General features: G+C 38.2%; 14 non-coding genes across 14 annotated transcripts; all 14 read right to left on the bottom strand.

The window, feature by feature from the left end:
• Nucleotides 1-731: 731 nt before the first annotated feature.
• Nucleotides 732-813, bottom strand: TRNAS-GCU (transfer RNA serine (anticodon GCU)). The gene has a single exon. It is a non-coding gene; the product is annotated as a tRNA-Ser (tRNA).
• A 768-nt stretch (nt 814-1,581) lies between these two features.
• Nucleotides 1,582-1,663, bottom strand: TRNAS-GCU (transfer RNA serine (anticodon GCU)). The gene has a single exon. It is a non-coding gene; the product is annotated as a tRNA-Ser (tRNA).
• A 749-nt stretch (nt 1,664-2,412) lies between these two features.
• TRNAS-GCU (transfer RNA serine (anticodon GCU)) lies at nt 2,413-2,494 on the bottom strand. Its single transcript has one exon. It is a non-coding gene; the product is annotated as a tRNA-Ser (tRNA).
• Nucleotides 2,495-3,261: 767 nt separating this feature from the next.
• Nucleotides 3,262-3,343, bottom strand: TRNAS-GCU (transfer RNA serine (anticodon GCU)). Its single transcript has one exon. It is a non-coding gene; the product is annotated as a tRNA-Ser (tRNA).
• A 766-nt stretch (nt 3,344-4,109) lies between these two features.
• TRNAS-GCU (transfer RNA serine (anticodon GCU)) lies at nt 4,110-4,191 on the bottom strand. The gene has a single exon. It is a non-coding gene; the product is annotated as a tRNA-Ser (tRNA).
• Nucleotides 4,192-4,940: 749 nt separating this feature from the next.
• TRNAS-GCU (transfer RNA serine (anticodon GCU)) lies at nt 4,941-5,022 on the bottom strand. Its single transcript has one exon. It is a non-coding gene; the product is annotated as a tRNA-Ser (tRNA).
• A 767-nt stretch (nt 5,023-5,789) lies between these two features.
• On the bottom strand, nt 5,790-5,871 carry TRNAS-GCU (transfer RNA serine (anticodon GCU)). The gene has a single exon. It is a non-coding gene; the product is annotated as a tRNA-Ser (tRNA).
• A 766-nt stretch (nt 5,872-6,637) lies between these two features.
• TRNAS-GCU (transfer RNA serine (anticodon GCU)) lies at nt 6,638-6,719 on the bottom strand. Its single transcript has one exon. It is a non-coding gene; the product is annotated as a tRNA-Ser (tRNA).
• Nucleotides 6,720-7,468: 749 nt separating this feature from the next.
• Nucleotides 7,469-7,550, bottom strand: TRNAS-GCU (transfer RNA serine (anticodon GCU)). Its single transcript has one exon. It is a non-coding gene; the product is annotated as a tRNA-Ser (tRNA).
• Nucleotides 7,551-8,298: 748 nt separating this feature from the next.
• On the bottom strand, nt 8,299-8,380 carry TRNAS-GCU (transfer RNA serine (anticodon GCU)). Its single transcript has one exon. It is a non-coding gene; the product is annotated as a tRNA-Ser (tRNA).
• Nucleotides 8,381-9,937: 1,557 nt separating this feature from the next.
• On the bottom strand, nt 9,938-10,019 carry TRNAS-GCU (transfer RNA serine (anticodon GCU)). The gene has a single exon. It is a non-coding gene; the product is annotated as a tRNA-Ser (tRNA).
• Nucleotides 10,020-10,788: 769 nt separating this feature from the next.
• On the bottom strand, nt 10,789-10,870 carry TRNAS-GCU (transfer RNA serine (anticodon GCU)). The gene has a single exon. It is a non-coding gene; the product is annotated as a tRNA-Ser (tRNA).
• A 1,558-nt stretch (nt 10,871-12,428) lies between these two features.
• TRNAS-GCU (transfer RNA serine (anticodon GCU)) lies at nt 12,429-12,510 on the bottom strand. Its single transcript has one exon. It is a non-coding gene; the product is annotated as a tRNA-Ser (tRNA).
• Nucleotides 12,511-13,279: 769 nt separating this feature from the next.
• TRNAS-GCU (transfer RNA serine (anticodon GCU)) lies at nt 13,280-13,361 on the bottom strand. The gene has a single exon. It is a non-coding gene; the product is annotated as a tRNA-Ser (tRNA).
• Nucleotides 13,362-19,476: the final 6,115 nt, after the last annotated feature.

Raw genomic sequence — 19,476 nt, 5'->3', positions numbered from 1 at the left:
CTTGTAATACTTCAAAGTCAATTCTTTATGTTCTTGTAGATTGTGTCATTTTCACAATCACGAGCTTGATAGCAAGTCGACTTTCAACCATCCTTGGCTTTAGGAACATTTATTTAATTTTAACCAAAATTTGTGAACAAATCCACCATCACCCACCTCACAAACAAAAATGATTTTTAATACTTCTGGCCAATAACATGACCTTCTCTGTAAAAGTAATGTATTCATTTTCACTAAATGTGTTCTATGCTTGTCTTTAAGGAAGTGACAGACTATGTTACATGAGTTACAGTAATTTCAAATCTCTGCAAATATTACAAACATCACCATTTAGAGTTTGCTGTCACTGTAATGTAAACAAGAAAATTATGCAGGAATAAGGTTTAACCTATATTAAGGGCTCTGCTGTAAAAATTTTAACTGCACCCCATATCAGTTTAATAAAGCCCAAGAAATGTCATAGACTTTTTATTATCTAAACATAAATAATTTTAACCTATACTTGTGAGTTAATCCACCATCATGGGGAAATAAAGCATTTGCCAAACAAATTTAAGATAGTAGTATTGACAATGCATGTTCAAATATCAAGACACTTGCTCATGTTTACCATCTCAAAGTAGACTTCTTGATTTGACTTGTTTATTTTGGCCATTTTTGTGTCAGCTTCACTTGTTGGTTCATGAAGCAGTATTTGTAAAAATGCCTCTTCTACCTAAAGAGCATTGTGACGACAAGGATAGGATTTGAACCCATGCGTGCAGAGCACAATGGATTAGCAGTCCATCGCCTTAACCACTCAGCCACCTCGACTCACTGGTATGCAGTCTGGCAAACATTCCAACACCACTAGTTATACTTCAAAGTCAATTCTTTATGTTCTTGTAGATTGTGTCATTTTCACAATCACGAGCTTGATAGCAAGTCGACTTTCAACCATCCTTGGCTTTAGGAACATTTATTTAATTTTAACCGAAACTTGTGAACAAATCCACCATCACCCACCTCACAAACAAAAATGATTTTTAATACTTCTGGCCAATAACATGACCTTCTCTGTAAAAGTAATGTATTAATTTTCACTAAATGTGTTCTATGCTTGTCTTTAAGGAAGTGACAGACTATGTTACATGAGTTACAGTAATTTCAAATCTCTGCAAATATTACAAACATCACCATTTAGAGTTTGCTGTCACTGTAATGTAAACAAGAAAATTATGCAGGAATAAGGTTTAACCTATATTAAGGGCTCTGCTGTAAAAAAATTTAACTGCACCCCATATCAGTTTAATAAAGCCCAAGAAATGTCATAGACTTTTTATTATCTAAACATAAATTATTTTAACCTATACTTGTGAGTTAATCCACCATCATGGGGAAATAAAGCATTTGCCAAACAAATTTAAGATAGTAGTATTGACAATGCATGTTCAAATATCAAGACACTTGCTCATGTTTACCATCTTAAAGTAGACTTCTTGATTTGACTTGTTTATTTTGGCCATTTTTGTGTCAGCTTCACTTGCTGGTTTATGAAGCAGTATTTGTAAAAATGCCTCTTCTACCTAAAGAGCATTGTGACGACAAGGATGGGATTTGAACCCATGCGTGCAGAGCACAATGGATTAGCAGTCCATCGCCTTAACCACTCGGCCACCTCGTCTCACTGGTATGCAGTCTGGCAAAATTTCCAACACCACTTGTTATACTTCAAAGTCAATTCTTTATGTTCTTGTAGATTGTGTCATTTTCACAATCACGAGCTTGATAGCAAGTCGACTTTCAACCATCCTTGGCTTTAGGAACATTTATTTAATTTTAACCGAAACTTGTGAACAAATCCACCATCACCCACCTCACAAACAAAAATGATTTTTAATACTTCTGGCCAATAACATGACCTTCTCTGTAATAGTAATGTATTAATTTTCACTAAATGTGTTCTATGCTTGTCTTTAAGAAAGTGAGTGACTATGTTACATGAGTTACAGTAATTTCAAATCTCTGCAAATATTACAAACATCACCATTTAGAGTTTGCTGTCACTGTAATGTAAACAAGAAAATGATGCAGGAATAAGGTTTAACCTATATTAAGGGCTCTGCTGTAAAAATGTTTTAACTGCATCCCATATCAGTTTAACAAAGCCCAAGAAATGTCATAGACTTTAAATTATCTAAACATAAATAATTTTAACCTATACTTGTGAGCTAATCCACCATCATGGGGGATAAAGCATTTGCAAAATAAATTCTAGATAGTAGTATTGACATTGCATGTTCAAATATCAAGACACTTGCTCATGTTTACCATCTTAAAGTAGACTTCTTGATTTGACTTGTTTATTTTGGCCATTTGTGTGTCAGTAGCAGTATTTGTAAAAATGCCTCTTCTACCTAAAAAGCATTGTGACGACGAGGATGGGATTTGAACCCATGCGTGCAGAGCACAATGGATTAGCAGTCCATCGCCTTAACCACTCGGCCACCTCGTCTCACTGGTATGCAATCTGGCAAACATTCCAACACCACTAGTTATACTTCAAAGTCAATTCTTTATGTTCTTGTAGATTGTGTCATTTTCACAATCACGAGCTAGATAGTAAGTCGACTTTCAACCATCCTTGGCTTTAGGAACATTTATTTAATTTTAACCGATACTTGTGAACAAATCCACCATCATCCACCTCACAAACAAAAATTATTTTTAATACTTCTGGCCAATAACATGACCTTCTCTGTAAAAGTAATGTATTAATTTTCACTAAATGTGTTTTATGCTTGTTTTTAAGGAAGTGACAGACTATGTTACATGAGTTACAGTAATTTCAAATCTCTGCAAATATTACAAACATCACCATTTAGAGTTTGCTGTCACTGTAATGTAAACAAGAAAATTATGCAGGAATAAGGTTTAACCTATATTAAGGGCTCTGCTGTAAAATTTTTTAACTGCACCCCATATCAGTTTAATAAAGCCCAAGAAATGTCATAGACTTTAATTATCTAAACATAAATTATTTTAACCTACACTTGTGAGTTAATCCACCATCATGGGGAAATAAAGCATTTGCCAAACAAATTCAAGATATTAGTATTGACAATGCATGTTCAAATATCAAGACACTTGCTCATGTTTTCCATCTTAAAGTAGACTTCTTGATTTGACTTGTTTATTTTGGCCATTTTTGTGTCAGCTTCACTTGCTGGTTTATGAAACAGTATTTGTAAAAATGCCTCTTCTACCTAAAGAGCATTGTGACGACAAGGATGGGATTTGAACCCATGCGTGCAGAGCACAATGGATTAGCAGTCCATCGCCTTAACCACTCGGCCACCTCGTCTCACTGGTATGCAGTCTGGCAAAATTTCCAACACCACTTGTTATACTTCAAAGTCAATTCTTTATGTTCTTGTAGATTGTGTCATTTTCACAATCACCAGCTTGATAGTAAGTCGACTTTCAACCATCCTTGGCTTTAGGAACATTTATTTAATTTTAACCGATACTTGTGAACAAATCCACCATCATCCACTTCACAAACAAAAATGATTTTTAATACTTCTGGCCAATAACATGACCTTCTCTGTAAAAGTAATGTATTAATTTTCACTAAATGTGTTCTATGCTTGTCTTTAATGAAGTGACAGACTATGTTACATGAGTTACAGTAATTTCAAATCTCTGCAAATATTACAAACATCACCATTTAGAGTTTGCTGTCACTGTAATGTAAACAAGAAAATTATGCAGGAATAAGGTTTAACCTATATTAAGGGCTCTGCTGTAAAAAAATTTAACTGCACCCCATATCAGTTTAATAAAGCCCAAGAAATGTCATAGACTTTAATTATCTAACATAAATTATTTTAACCTATACTTGTGAGTTAATCCACCATCATGGGGAAATAAAGCATTTGCCAAACAAATTCAAGATAGTAGTATTGACAATGCATGTTCAAATATCAAGACACTTGCTCATGTTTACCATCTTAAAGTAGACTTCTTGATTTGACTTGTTTATTTTGGCCATTTTTGTGTCAGCTTCACTTGCTGGTTTATGATGCAGTATTTGTAAAAATGTCTCTTCTACCGAAAGAGCATTGTGACGACGAGGATGGGATTTGAACCCATGCGTGCAGAGCACAATGGATTAGCAGCCCATCGCCTTAACCACTCGGCCACCTCGTCTCACTGGTATGCAATCTGGCAAACTTTCCAACACCACTTGTTATACTTCAAAGTCAATTCTTTATGTTCTTGTAGATTGTGTCATTTTCACAATCACGAGCTTGATAGCAAGTCGACTTTCAACCATCCTTGGCTTTAGGAACATTTATTTAATTTTAACCGAAACTTGTGAACAAATCCACCATCACCCACCTCACAAACAAAAATGATTTTTAATACTTCTGGCCAATAACATGACCTTCTCTGTAAAAGTAATGTATTAATTTTCACTAAATGTGTTCTATGCTTGTCTTTAAGGAAGTGAGTGACTATGTTACATGAGTTACAGTAATTTCAAATCTCTGCAAATATTACAAACATCACCATTTAGAGTTTGCTGTCACTGTAATGTAAACAAGAAAATGATGCAGGAATAAGGTTTAACCTATATTAAGGGCTCTGCTGTAAAAATGTTTTAACTGCATCCCATATCAGTTTAACAAAGCCCAAGAAATGTCATAGACTTTAAATTATCTAAACATAAATAATTTTAACCTATACTTGTGAGCTAATCCACCATCATGGGGGATAAAGCATTTGCAAAATAAATTCTAGATAGTAGTATTGACATTGCATGTTCAAATATCAAGACACTTGCTCATGTTTACCATCTTAAAGTAGACTTCTTGATTTGACTTGTTTATTTTGGCCATTTGTGTGTCAGTAGCAGTATTTGTAAAAATGCCTCTTCTACCTAAAAAGCATTGTGACGACGAGGATGGGATTTGAACCCATGCGTGCAGAGCACAATGGATTAGCAGTCCATCGCCTTAACCACTCAGCCACCTCGTCTCACTGGTATGCAATCTGGCAAACATTCCAACACCACTAGTTATACTTCAAAGTCAATTCTTTATGTTCTTGTAGATTGTGTCATTTTCACAATCACGAGCTAGATAGTAAGTCGACTTTCAACCATCCTTGGCTTTAGGAACATTTATTTAATTTTAACCGAAACTTGTGAACAAATCCACCATCATCCACCTCACAAACAAAAATGATTTTTAATACTTCTGGCCAATAACATGACCTTCTCTGTAAAAGTAATGTATTCATTTTCACTAAATGTGTTCTATGCTTGTCTTTAAGGAAGTGACAGACTATGTTACATGAGTTACAGTAATTTCAAATCTCTGCAAATATTACAAACATCACCATTTAGAGTTTGCTGTCACTGTAATGTAAACAAGAAAATTATGCAGGAATAAGGTTTAACCTATATTAAGGGCTCTGCTGTAAAAAATTTTAACTGCACCCCATATCAGTTTAATAAAGCCCAAGAAATGTCATAGACTTTAATTATCTAAACATAAATTATTTTAACCTACACTTGTGAGTTAATCCACCATCATGGGGAAATAAAGCATTTGCCAAACAAATTCAAGATATTAGTATTGACAATGCATGTTCAAATATCAAGACACTTGCTCATGTTTTCCATCTTAAAGTAGACTTCTTGATTTGACTTGTTTATTTTGGCCATTTTTGTGTCAGCTTCACTTGCTGGTTTATGAAGCAGTATTTGTAATAATGCCTCTTCTACCTAAAGAGCATTGTGACGACAAGGATGGGATTTGAACCCATGCGTGCAGAGCACAATGGATTAGCAGTCCATCGCCTTAACCACTCGGCCACCTCGTCTCACTGGTATGCAGTCTGGCAAAATTTCCAACACCACTTGTTATACTTCAAAGTCAATTCTTTATGTTCTTGTAGATTGTGTCATTTTCACAATCACCAGCTTGATAGTAAGTCGACTTTCAACCATCCTTGGCTTTAGGAACATTTATTTAATTTTAACCGATACTTGTGAACAAATCCACCATCATCCACTTCACAAACAAAAATGATTTTTAATACTTCTGGCCAATAACATGACCTTCTCTGTAAAAGTAATGTATTAATTTTCACTAAATGTGTTCTATGCTTGTCTTTAATGAAGTGACAGACTATGTTACATGAGTTACAGTAATTTCAAATCTCTGCAAATATTACAAACATCACCATTTAGAGTTTGCTGTCACTGTAATGTAAACAAGAAAATTATGCAGGAATAAGGTGTAACCTATATTAAGGGCTCTGCTGTAAAAAAATTTAACTGCACCCCATATCAGTTTAATAAAGCCCAAGAAATGTCATAGACTTTAATTATCTAACATAAATTATTTTAACCTATACTTGTGAGTTAATCCACCATCATGGGGAAATAAAGCATTTGCCAAACAAATTCAAGATAGTAGTATTGACAATGCATGTTCAAATATCAAGACACTTGCTCATGTTTACCATCTTAAAGTAGACTTCTTGATTTGACTTGTTTATTTTGGCCATTTTTGTGTCAGCTTCACTTGCTGGTTTATGATGCAGTATTTGTAAAAATGCCTTTTCTACCGAAAGAGCATTGTGACGACGAGGATGGGATTTGAACCCATGCGTGCAGAGCACAACGGATTAGCAGCCCATTGCCTTAACCACTCGGCCACCTCGTTTCACTGGTATGCAATCTGGCAAACTTTCCAACACCACTTGTTATACTTCAAAGTCAATTCTTTATGTTCTTGTAGATTGTGTCATTTTCACAATCACGAGCTTGATAGCAAGTCGACTTTCAACCATCCTTGGCTTTAGGAACATTTATTTAATTTTAACCGAAACTTGTGAACAAATCCACCATCACCCACCTCACAAACAAAAATGATTTTTAATACTTCTGGCCAATAACATGACCTTCTCTGTAAAAGTAATGTATTAATTTTCACTAAATGTGTTCTATGCTTGTCTTTAAGGAAGTGACAGACTATGTTACATGAGTTACAGTAATTTCAAATCTCTGCAAATATTACAAACATCACCATTTAGAGTTTGCTGTCACTGTAATGTAAACAAGAAAATGATGCAGGAATAAGGTTTAACCTATATTAAGGGCTCTGCTGTAAAAATGTTTTAACTGCATCCCATATCAGTTTAACAAAGCCCAAGAAATGTCATAGACTTTAAATTATCTAAACATAAATCATTTTAACCTATACTTGTGAGCTAATCCACCATCATGGGGAATAAAGCATTTGCAAAATAAATTCTAGATAGTAGTATTGACATTGCATATTCAAATATCTAGACACTTGCTCATGTTTACCATCTTAAAGTAGACTTCTTGATTTGACTTGTTTATTTTGGCCATTTGTGTGTCAGTAGCAGTATTTGTAAAAATGCCTCTTCTACCTAAAAAGCATTGTGACGACGAGGATGGGATTTGAACCCATGCGTGCAGAGCACAATGGATTAGCAGTCCATCGCCTTAACCACTCGGCCACCTCGTCTCACTGGTATGCAATATGGCAAACATTCCAACACCACTAGTTATACTTCAAAGTCAATTCTTTATGTTCTTGTAGATTGTGTCATTTTCACAATCACGAGCTTGATAGCAAGTCGACTTTCAACCATCCTTGGCTTTAGGAACATTTATTTAATTTTAACCGATACTTGTGAACAAATCCACCATCATCCACCTCACAAACAAAAATGATTTTTAATACTTCTGGCCAATAACATGACCTTCTCTGTAAAAGTAATGTATTAATTTTCACTAAATGTGTTCTATGCTTGTCTTTAATGAGGTGACAGACTATGTTACATGAGTTACAGTAATTTCAAATCTCAGCAAATATTACAAACATCACCATTTAGAGTTTGCTGTCAGTGTAATGTAAACAAGAAAATTATGCAGGAATAAGGTTTAACCTATATTAAGGGCTCTGCTGTAAAAATTTTTTAACTGCATCCCATATCAGTTTAACAAAGCCCAAGAAATGTCATAGACTTTAATTATCTAAACATAAATCATTTTAACCTATACTTGTGAGCTAATCCACCATCATGGGGAATAAAGCATTTGCAAAATAAATTCTAGATAGTAGTATTGACATTGCATGTTCAAATATCAAGACACTTGCTCATGTTTACCATCTTAAAGTAGACTTCTTGATTTGACTTGTTTATTTTGGCCATTTGTGTGTCAGTAGCAGTATTTGTAAAAATGCCTCTTCTACCTAAAAAGTATTGTGACAACAAGGATGGGATTCGAACCCATGCGTGCTGAGCACAATGGATTAGCAGCCCATCGCCTTAACCACTCAGCCACCTTGTCTCACTGGTATGCAATCTAGCAAACTTTCCAACACCACTTGTAATACTTCAAAGTCAATTCTTTATGTTCTTGTAGATTGTGTCATTTTCACAATCACGAGCTTGATAGCAAGTCGACTTTCAACCATCCTTGGCTTTAGGAACATTTATTTAATTTTAACCAAAACTTGTGAACAAATCCACCATTACCCACCTCACAAACAAAAATGATTTTTAATACTTCTGGCCAATAACATGACCTTCTCTGTAAAAGTAATGTATTAATTTTCACTAAATGTGTTCTATGCTTGTCTTTAATGAAGTGACAGACTATGTTACATGAGTTACAGTAATTTCAAATCTCTGCAAATATTACAAATATCACCATTTAGATTTTGCTGTCACTGTAATGTAAACAAGAAAATTATGCAGGAAGAAGGTTTAACCTATATTAAGGGCTCTGCTGTAAACAATTTTTAACTGCATCCCATATCAGTTTAACAAAGCCCAAGAAATGTCATAGACTTTAATTATCTAAACATAAATCATTTTAACCTATACTTGTGAGCTAATCCACCATCATGGGGAATAAAGCATTTGCAAAATAAATTCTAGATAGTATTATTGACATTGCATGTTCAAATATCAAGACACTTGCTCATGTTTACTATCTTAAAGTAGACTTCTTGATTTGACTTGTTTATTTTGGCCATTTGTGTGTCAGTAGCAGTATTTGTAAAAATGCCTCTTCTACCTAAAAAGCATTGTGACGACGAGGATGAGCACAATGGATTAGCAGTCCATCGCCTTAACCACTCGGCCACCTCGTCTCACTGGTATGCACTCTGGCAAACTTTCCAACACCACTACTTATACTTCAAAGTCAATTCTTTATGTTCTTGTAGATTGAGTCATTTTCACAATCGCCAGCTTGATAGTAAGTCGACTTTCAACCATCCTTGGCTTTAGGAACATTTATTTAATTTTAACAGATACTTGTGAACAAATCCACCATCATCCACTTCACAAACAAAAATGATTTTTAATACTTCTGGCCAATAACATGACCTTCTCTGTAAAAGTAATGTATTAATTTTCACTAAATGTGTTCTATGCTTGTCTTTAATGAAGTGACAGACTATGTTACATGAGTTACAGTAATTTCAAATCTCTGCAAATATTACAAACATCACCATTTAGAGTTTGCTGTCACTGTAATGTAAACAAGAAAATTATGCAGGAATAAGGTTTAACCTATATTAAGGGCTCTGCTGTAAAAATGTTTTAACTGCATCCCATATCAGTTTAACAAAGCCCAAGAAATGTCATAGACTTTAAATTACCTAAACATAAATCATTTTAACCTATACTAGTGAGCTAATCCACCATCATGGGGAATAAAGCATTTAGAAAATAAATTCTAGATAGTAGTATTGACATTGCATGTTCAAATATCAAGACACTTGCTCATGTTTACCATCTTAAAGTAGACTTCTTGATTTGACTTGTTTATTTTGGCCATTTGTGTGTCAGTAGCAGTATTTGTAAAAATGCCTCTTCTACCTAAAAAGCATTGTGACGACGAGGATGGGATTTGAACCCATGCGTGCAGAGCACAATGGATTAGCAGTCCATCGCCTTAACCACTCGGCCACCTCGTCTCACTGGTATGCAGTATGGCAAACATTCCAACACCACTAGTTATACTTCAAAGTCAATTCTTTATGTTCTTGTAGATTGTGTCATTTTCACAATCACGAGCTTGATAGCAAGTCGACTTTCAACCATCCTTGGCTTTAGGAACATTTATTTAATTTTAACCGAAACTTGTGAACAAATCCACCATCACCCACCTCACAAACAAAAATGATTTTTTAATACTTCTGGCCAATAACATGACCTTCTCTGTAAAAGTAATGTATTAATTTTCACTAAATGTGTTCTATGCTTGTCTTTAAGGAAGTGACAGACTATGTTACATGAGTTACAGTAATTTCAAATCTCTGCAAATATTACAAACATCACCATTTAGAGTTTGCTGTCACTGTAATGTAAACAAGAAAATTATGCAGGAATAAGGTTTAACCTATATTAAGGGCTCTGCTGTAAAAAATGTTAACTGCACCCCATATCAGTTTAATAAAGCCCAAGAAATGTCATAGACTTTTTATTATCTAAACATAAATTATTTTAACCTATACTTGTGAGTTAATCCACCATCATGGGGAAATAAAGCATTTGCCAAACAAATTTAAGATGGTAGTATTGACAATGCATGTTCAAATATCAAGACACTTGCTCATGTTTACCATCTTAAAGTAGACTTCTTGATTTGACTTGTTTATTTTGGCCATTTTTGTGTCAGCTTCACTTGCTGGTTTATGAAGCAGTATTTGTAAAAATGCCTCTTCTACCTAAAGAGCATTGTGACGACAAGGATGGGATTTGAACCCATGCGTGCAGAGCACAATGGATTAGCAGTCCATCGGCTTAACCACTCGGCCACCTCGTCTCACTGGTATGCAGTCTGGCAAAATTTCCAACACCACTTGTTATACTTCAAAGTCAATTCTTTATGTTCTTGTAGATTGTGTCATTTTCACAATCACGAGCTTGATAGCTAGTCGACTTTCAACCATCCTTGGCTTTAGGAACATTTATTTAATTTTAACCGAAACTTGTGAACAAATCCACCATCACCCACCTCACAAACAAAAATGATTTTTTAATACTTCTGGCCAATAACATGACCTTCTCTGTAAAAGTAATGTATTAATTTTCACTAAATGTGTTCTATGCTTGTCTTTAATGAGGTGACAGACTATGTTACATGAGTTACAGTAATTTCAAATCTCAGCAAATATTACAAACATCACCATTTAGAGTTTGCTGTCAGTGTAATGTAAACAAGAAAATTATGCAGGAATAAGGTTTAACCTATATATAGGGCTCTGCTGTAAATTTTTTTTAACTGCATCCCATATCAGTTTAACAAAGCCCAAGAAATGTCATAGACTTTAATTATCTAAACATAAATCATTTTAACCTATACTTGTGAGCTAATCCACCATCATGGGGAATAAAGCATTTGCAAAATAAATTCTAGATAGTAGTATTGACATTGCATGTTCAAATATCAAGACACTTGCTCATGTTTACCATCTTAAAGTAGACTTCTTGATTTGACTTGTTTATTTTGGCCATTTGTGTGTCAGTAGCAGTATTTGTAAAAATGCCTCTTCTACCTAAAAAGCATTGTGACGACGAGGATGAGCACAATGGATTAGCAGTCCATCGCCTTAACCACTCGGCCACCTCGTCTCACTGGTATGCACTCTGGCAAACTTTCCAACACCACTACTTATACTTCAAAGTCAATTCTTTATGTTCTTGTAGATTGTGTCATTTTCACAATCGCCAGCTTGATAGTAAGTCGACTTTCAACCATCCTTGGCTTTAGGAACATTTATTTAATTTTAACAGATACTTGTGAACAAATCCACCATCATCCACTTCACAAACAAAAATGATTTTTAATACTTCTGGCCAATAACATGACCTTCTCTGTAAAAGTAATGTATTAATTTTCACTAAATGTGTTCTATGCTTGTCTTTAATGAAGTGACAGACTATGTTACATGAGTTACAGTAATTTCAAATCTCTGCAAATATTACAAACATCACCATTTAGAGTTTGCTGTCACTGTAATGTAAACAAGAAAATTATGCAGGAATAAGGTTTAACCTATATTAAGGGCTCTGCTGTAAAAATGTTTTAACTGCATCCCATATCAGTTTAACAAAGCCCAAGAAATGTCATAGACTTTAAATTATCTAAACATAAATCATTTTAACCTATACTAGTGAGCTAATCCACCATCATGGGGAATAAAGCATTTAGAAAATAAATTCTAGATAGTAGTATTGACATTGCATGTTCAAATATCAAGACACTTGCTCATGTTTACCATCTTAAAGTAGACTTCTTGATTTGACTTGTTTATTTTGGCCATTTGTGTGTCAGTAGCAGTATTTGTAAAAATGCCTCTTCTACCTAAAAAGCATTGTGACGACGAGGATGGGATTTGAACCCATGCGCGCAGAGCACAATGGATTAGCAGTCCATCGCCTTAACCACTCGGCCACCTCGTCTCACTGGTATGCAATATGGCAAACATTCCAACACCACTAGTTATACTTCAAAGTCAATTCTTTATGTTCTTGTAGATTGTGTCATTTTCACAATCACGAGCTTGATAGCAAGTCGACTTTCAACCATCCTTGGCTTTAGGAACATTTATTTAATTTTAACCGAAACTTGTGAACAAATCCACCATCACCCACCTCACAAACAAAAATGATTTTTTAATACTTCTGGCCAATAACATGACCTTCTCTGTAAAAGTAATGTATTAATTTTCACTAAATGTGTTCTATGCTTGTCTTTAAGGAAGTGACAGACTATGTTACATGAGTTACAGTAATTTCAAATCTCTGCAAATATTACAAACATCACCATTTAGAGTTTGCTGTCACTGTAATGTAAACAAGAAAATTATGCAGGAATAAGGTTTAACCTATATTAAGGGCTCTGCTGTAAAAAATGTTAACTGCACCCCATATCAGTTTAATAAAGCCCAAGAAATGTCATAGACTTTTTATTATCTAAACATAAATTATTTTAACCTATACTTGTGAGTTAATCCACCATCATGGGGAAATAAAGCATTTGCCAAACAAATTTAAGATAGTAGTATTGACAATGCATGTTCAAATATCAAGACACTTGCTCATGTTTACCATCTTAAAGTAGACTTCTTGATTTGACTTGTTTATTTTGGCCATTTTTGTGTCAGCTTCACTTGCTGGTTTATGAAGCAGTATTTGTAAAAATGCCTCTTCTACCTAAAGAGCATTGTGACGACAAGGATGGGATTTGAACCCATGCGTGCAGAGCACAATGGATTAGCAGTCCATCGGCTTAACCACTCGGCCACCTCGTCTCACTGGTATGCAGTCTGGCAAAATTTCCAACACCACTTGTTATACTTCAAAGTCAATTCTTTATGTTCTTGTAGATTGTGTCATTTTCACAATCACGAGCTTGATAGCTAGTCGACTTTCAACCATCCTTGGCTTTAGGAACATTTATTTAATTTTAACCGAAACTTGTGAACAAATCCACCATCACCCACCTCACAAACAAAAATGATTTTTTAATACTTCTGGCCAATAACATGACCTTCTCTGTAAAAGTAATGTATTAATTTTCACTAAATGTGTTCTATGCTTGTCTTTAATGAGGTGACAGACTATGTTACATGAGTTACAGTAATTTCAAATCTCAGCAAAAATTACAAACATCACCATTTAGAGTTTGCTGTCAGTGTAATGTAAACAAGAAAATTATGCAGGAATAAGGTTTAACCTATATATAGGGCTCTGCTGTAAAATTTTTTTAACTGCATCCCATATCAGTTTAACAAAGCCCAAGAAATGTCATAGACTTTAATTATCTAAACATAAATCATTTTAACCTATACTTGTGAGCTAATCCACCATCATGGGGAATAAAGCATTTGCAAAATAAATTCTAAATAGTAGTATTGACATTGCATGTTCAAATATCAAGACACTTGCTCATGTTTACCATCTTAAAGTAGACTTCTTGATTTGACTTGTTTATTTTGGCCATTTGTGTGTCAGTAGCAGTATTTGTAAAAATGCCTCTTCTACCTAAAAAGCATTGTGACGACGAGGATGAGCACAATGGATTAGCAGTCCATCGCCTTAACCACTCGGCCACCTCGTCTCACTGGTATGCACTCTGGCAAACTTTGCAACACCACTACTTATACTTCAAAGTAGAGATGAGCGCCTGAAATTTTTCGGGTTTTGTGTTTTGGTTTTGGGTTCGGTTCCGCGGCCGTGTTTTGGGTTCGAACGCGTTTTGGCAAAACCTCACCGAATTTTTTTTGTCGGATTCGGGTGTGTTTTGGATTCGGGTGTTTTTTTCCAAAAACACTAAAAAACAGCTTAAATCATAGAATTTGGGGGTCATTTTGATCCCAAAGTATTATTAACCTCAAAAACCATAATTTACACTCATTTTCAGTCTATTCTGAATACCTCACACCTCACAATATTATTTTTAGTCCTAAAATTTGCACCGAGGTCGCTGTGTGAGTAAGATAAGCGACCCTAGTGGCCGACACAAACACCGGGCCCATCTAGGAGTGGCACTGCAGTGTCACGCAGGATGTCCCTTCCAAAAAACCCTCCCCAAACAGCACATGACGCAAAGAAAAAAAGAGGCGCAATGAGGTAGCTGTGTGAGTAAGATTAGCGACCCTAGTGGCCGACACAAACACCGGGCCCATCTAGGAGTGGCACTGCAGTGTCACGCAGGATGTCCCTTCCAAAAAACCCTCCCCAAACAGCACATGACGCAAAGAAAAAAAGAGGCGCAATGAGGTAGCTGTGTGAGTAAGATTAGCGACCCTAGTGGCCGACACAAACACCGGGCCCATCTAGGAGTGGCACTGCAGTGTCACGCAGGATGTCCCTTCCAAAAAACCCTCCCCAAACAGCACATGACGCAAAGAAAAAAAGAGGCGCAATGAGGTAGCTGACTGTGTGAGTAAGATTAGCGACCCTAGTGGCCGACACAAACACCGGGCCCATCTAGGAGTGGCACTGCAGTGTCACGCAGGATGTCCCTTCCAAAAAACCCTCCCCAATCAGCACATGATGCAAAGAAAAAGAAAAGAAAAAAGAGGTGCAAGATGGAATTGTCCTTGGGCCCTCCCACCCACCCTTATGTTGTATAAACAAAACAGGACATGCACACTTTAACCAACCCATCATTTCAGTGACAGGGTCTGCCACACGACTGTGACTGATATGACGGGTTGGTTTGGACCCCCCCCAAAAAAGAAGCAATTAATCTCTCCTTGCACAAACTGGCTCTACAGAGGCAAGATGTCCACCTCATCTTCACCCTCCGATATATCACCGTGTACATCCCCCTCCTCACAGATTATCAATTCGTCCCCACTGGAATCCACCATCTCAGCTCCCTGTGTACTTTGTGGAGGCAATTGCTGCTGGTCAATGTCTCCGCGGAGGAATTGATTATAATTCATTTTAATGAACATCATCTTCTCCACATTTTCTGGATGTAACCTCGTACGCCGATTGCTGACAAGGTGAGCGGCGGCACTAAACACTCTTTCAGAGTACACACTTGTGGGAGGGCAACTTAGGTAGAATAAAGCCAGTTTGTGCAAGGGCCTCCAAATTGCCTCTTTTTCCTGCCAGTATAAGTACGGACTGTGTGACGTGCCTACTTGGATGCGGTCACTCATATAATCCTCCACCATTCTATCAATGTTGAGAGAATCATATGCAGTGACAGTAGACGACATGTCCGTAATCGTTGTCAGGTCCTTCAGTCCGGACCAGATGTCAGCATCAGCAGTCGCTCCAGACTGCCCTGCATCACCGCCAGCGGGTGGGCTCAGAATTCTGAGCCTTTTCCTCGCACCCCCAGTTGCGGGAGAATGTGAAGGAGGAGATGTTGACAGGTCGCGTTCCGCTTGACTTGACAATTTTGTCACCAGCAGGTCTTTCAACCCCAGCAGACCTGTGTCTGCCGGAAAGAGAGATCCAAGGTAGGCTCTAAATCTAGGATCGAGCACGGTGGCCAAAATGTAGTCCTCTGATTTCAACAGATTGACCACCCGTGAATCCTTGTTAAGCGAATTAAGGGCTGCATCCACAAGTCCCACATGCCTAGCGGAATCGCTCCCTTTTAGCTCCTTCTTCAATGCCTCCAGCTTCTTCTGCAAAAGCCTGATGAGGGGAATGACCTGACTCAGGCTGGCAGTGTCTGAACTGACTTCACGTGTGGCAAGTTCAAAGGGCATCAGAACCTTGCACAACGTTGAAATCATTCTCCACTGCACTTGAGACAGGTGCATTCCACCTACTATATCGTGCTCAATTGTATAGGCTTGAATGGCCTTTTGCTGCTCCTCCAACCTCTGAAGCATATAGAGGGTTGAATTCCACCTCGTTACCACTTCTTGCTTCAGATGATGGCAGGGCAGGTTCAGTAGTTTTTGGTGGTGCTCCAGTCTTCTGTACGTGGTGCCTGTACGCCGAAAGTGTCCCGCAATTCTTCTGGCCACCGACAGCATCTCTTGCACGCCCCTGTCGTTTTTTAAAAAATTCTGCACCACCAAATTCAAGGTATGTGCAAAACATGGGACGTGCTGGAATTTGCCCATATTTAATGCACACACAATATTGCTGGCGTTGTCCGATGCCACAAATCCACAGGAGAGTCCAATTGGGGTAAGCCATTCCGCGATGATCTTCCTCAGTTGCCGTAAGAGGTTTTCAGCTGTGTGCGTATTCTGGAAAGCGGTGATACAAAGCGTAGCCTGCCTAGGAAAGAGTTGGCGTTTGCGAGATGCTGCTACTGGTGCCGCCGCTGCTGTTCTTGCGGCGGGAGTCCATACATCTACCCAGTGGGCTGTCACAGTCATATAGTCCTGACCCTGCCCTGCTCCACTTGTCCACATGTCCGTGGTTAAGTGGACATTGGGTACAACTGCATTTTTTAGGACACTGGTGAGTCTTTTTCTGACGTCCGTGTACATTCTCGGTATCGCCTGCCTAGAGAAGTGGAACCTAGATGGTATTTGGTAACGGGGGCACACTGCCTCAATAAATTGTCTAGTTCCCTGTGAACTAACGGCGGATACCGGACGCACGTCTAACACCAACATAGTTGTCAAGGACTCAGTTATCCGCTTTGCAGTAGGATGACTGCTGTGATATTTCATCTTCCTCGCAAAGGACTGTTGAACAGTCAATTGCTTACTGGAAGTAGTACAAGTGGGCTTACGACTTCCCCTCTGGGATGACCATCGACTCCCAGCAGCAACAACAGCAGCGCCAGCAGCAGTAGGCGTTACACGCAAGGATGCATCGGAGGAATCCCAGGCAGGAGAGGACTCGTCAGAATTGCCAGTGACATGGCCTGCAGGACTATTGGCATTCCTGGGGAAGGAGGAAATTGACACTGAGGGAGTTGGTGGGGTGGTTTGCGTGAGCTTGGTTACAAGAGGAAGGGATTTACTGGTCAGTGGACTGCTTCCGCTGTCACCCAAAGTTTTTGAACTTGTCACTGACTTATTATGAATGCGCTGCAGGTGACGTATAAGGGAGGATGTTCCGAGGTGGTTAACGTCCTTACCCCTACTTATTACAGCTTGACAAAGGGAACACACGGCTTGACACCTGTTGTCCGCATTTCTGGTGAAATACCTCCACACCGAAGAGCTGATTTTTTTGGTATTTTCACCTGGCATGTCAACGGCCATATTCCTCCCACGGACAACAGGTGTCTCCCCGGGTGCCTGACTTAAACAAACCACCTCACCATCAGAATCCTCCTGGTCAATTTCCTCCCCAGCGCCAGCAACACCCATATCCTCCTCATCCTGGTGTACTTCAACACTGACATCTTCAATCTGACTATCAGGAACTGGACTGTGGGTGCTCCTTCCAGCACTTGCAGGGGGCGTGCAAATGGTGGAAGGCGCATGCTCTTCACGTCCAGTGTTGGGAAGGTCAGGCATCGCAACCGACACAATTGGACTCTCCTTGTGGATTTGGGATTTCAAAGAACGCACAGTTCTTTGTGGTGCTTTTGCCAGCTTGAGTCTTTTCAGTTTTCTAGCGAGAGGCTGAGTGCTTCCATCCTCATGTGAAGCTGAACCACTAGCCATGAACATAGGCCAGGGCCTCAGCCGTTCCTTGCCACTCCGTGTGGTAAATGGCATATTGGCAAGTTTACGCTTCTCCTCCGACAATTTTATTTTAGGTTTTGGAGTCCTTTTTTTACTGATATTTGGTGTTTTGGTTTTGACATGCTCTGTACTATGCCATTGGGCATCGGCCTTGGCAGACGACGTTGCTGGCATTTCATCGTCTCGGCCATGACTAGTGGCAGCAGCTTCAGCACGAGGTGGAAGTGGATCTTGATCTTTCCCTAATTTTGGAACCTCAACATTTTTGTTCTCCATATTTTAATAGGCACAACTAAAAGGCACCTCAGGTAAACAATGGAGATGGATGGATTGGATACTAGTATACAATTATGGACGGGCTGCCGAGTGCCGACACAGAGGTAGCCACAGCCGTGAACTACCGCACTGTACTGTGTCTGCTGCTAATATATAGACTGGTTGATAAAGAGATAGTATACTCGTAACTAGTATGTATGTATAAAGAAAGAAAAAAAAACCACGGTTAGGTGGTATATACAATTATGGACGGGCTGCCGAGTGCCGACACAGAGGTAGCCACAGCCGTGAACTACCGCACTGTACTGTGTCTGCTGCTAATATATAGACTGGTTGATAAAGAGATAGTATACTCGTAACTAGTATGTATGTATAAAGAAAGAAAAAAAAAACCACGGTTAGGTGGTATATACAATTATGGACGGGCTGCCGAGTGCCGACACAGAGGTAGCCACAGCCGTGAACTACCGCACTGTACTGTGTCTGCTGCTAATATATAGACTGGTTGATAAAGAGATAGTATACTCGTAACTAGTATGTATGTATAAAGAAAGAAAAAAAAACCACGGTTAGGTGGTATATACAATTATGGACGGGCTGCCGAGTGCCGACACAGAGGTAGCCACAGCCGTGAACTACCGCACTGTACTGTGTCTGCTGCTAATATATAGACTGGTTGATAAAGAGATAGTATACTCGTAACTAGTATGTATGTATAAAGAAAGAAAAAAAAACCACGGTTAGGTGGTATATACAATTATGGACGGGCTGCCGAGTGCCGACACAGAGGTAGCCACAGCCGTGAACTACCGCACTGTACTGTGTCTGCTGCTAATATATAGACTGGTTGATAAAGAGATAGTATACTCGTAACTAGTATGTATGTATAAAGAAAGAAAAAAAAACCACGGTTAGGTGGTATATACAATTATGGACGGGCTGCCGAGTGCCGACACAGAGGTAGCCACAGCCGTGAACTACCGCACTGTACTGTGTCTGCTGCTAATATAGACTGGTTGAT

The sequence above is a fragment of the Pseudophryne corroboree genome, chromosome 11 (assembly GCF_028390025.1).
Source record: "Pseudophryne corroboree isolate aPseCor3 chromosome 11, aPseCor3.hap2, whole genome shotgun sequence".
NCBI classification, from domain to species: domain Eukaryota; kingdom Metazoa; phylum Chordata; class Amphibia; order Anura; family Myobatrachidae; genus Pseudophryne; species Pseudophryne corroboree.
The sequence above is the reverse complement of the archived record's forward strand: the minus strand, read 5'-3'. Positions and strand labels throughout refer to the sequence as shown.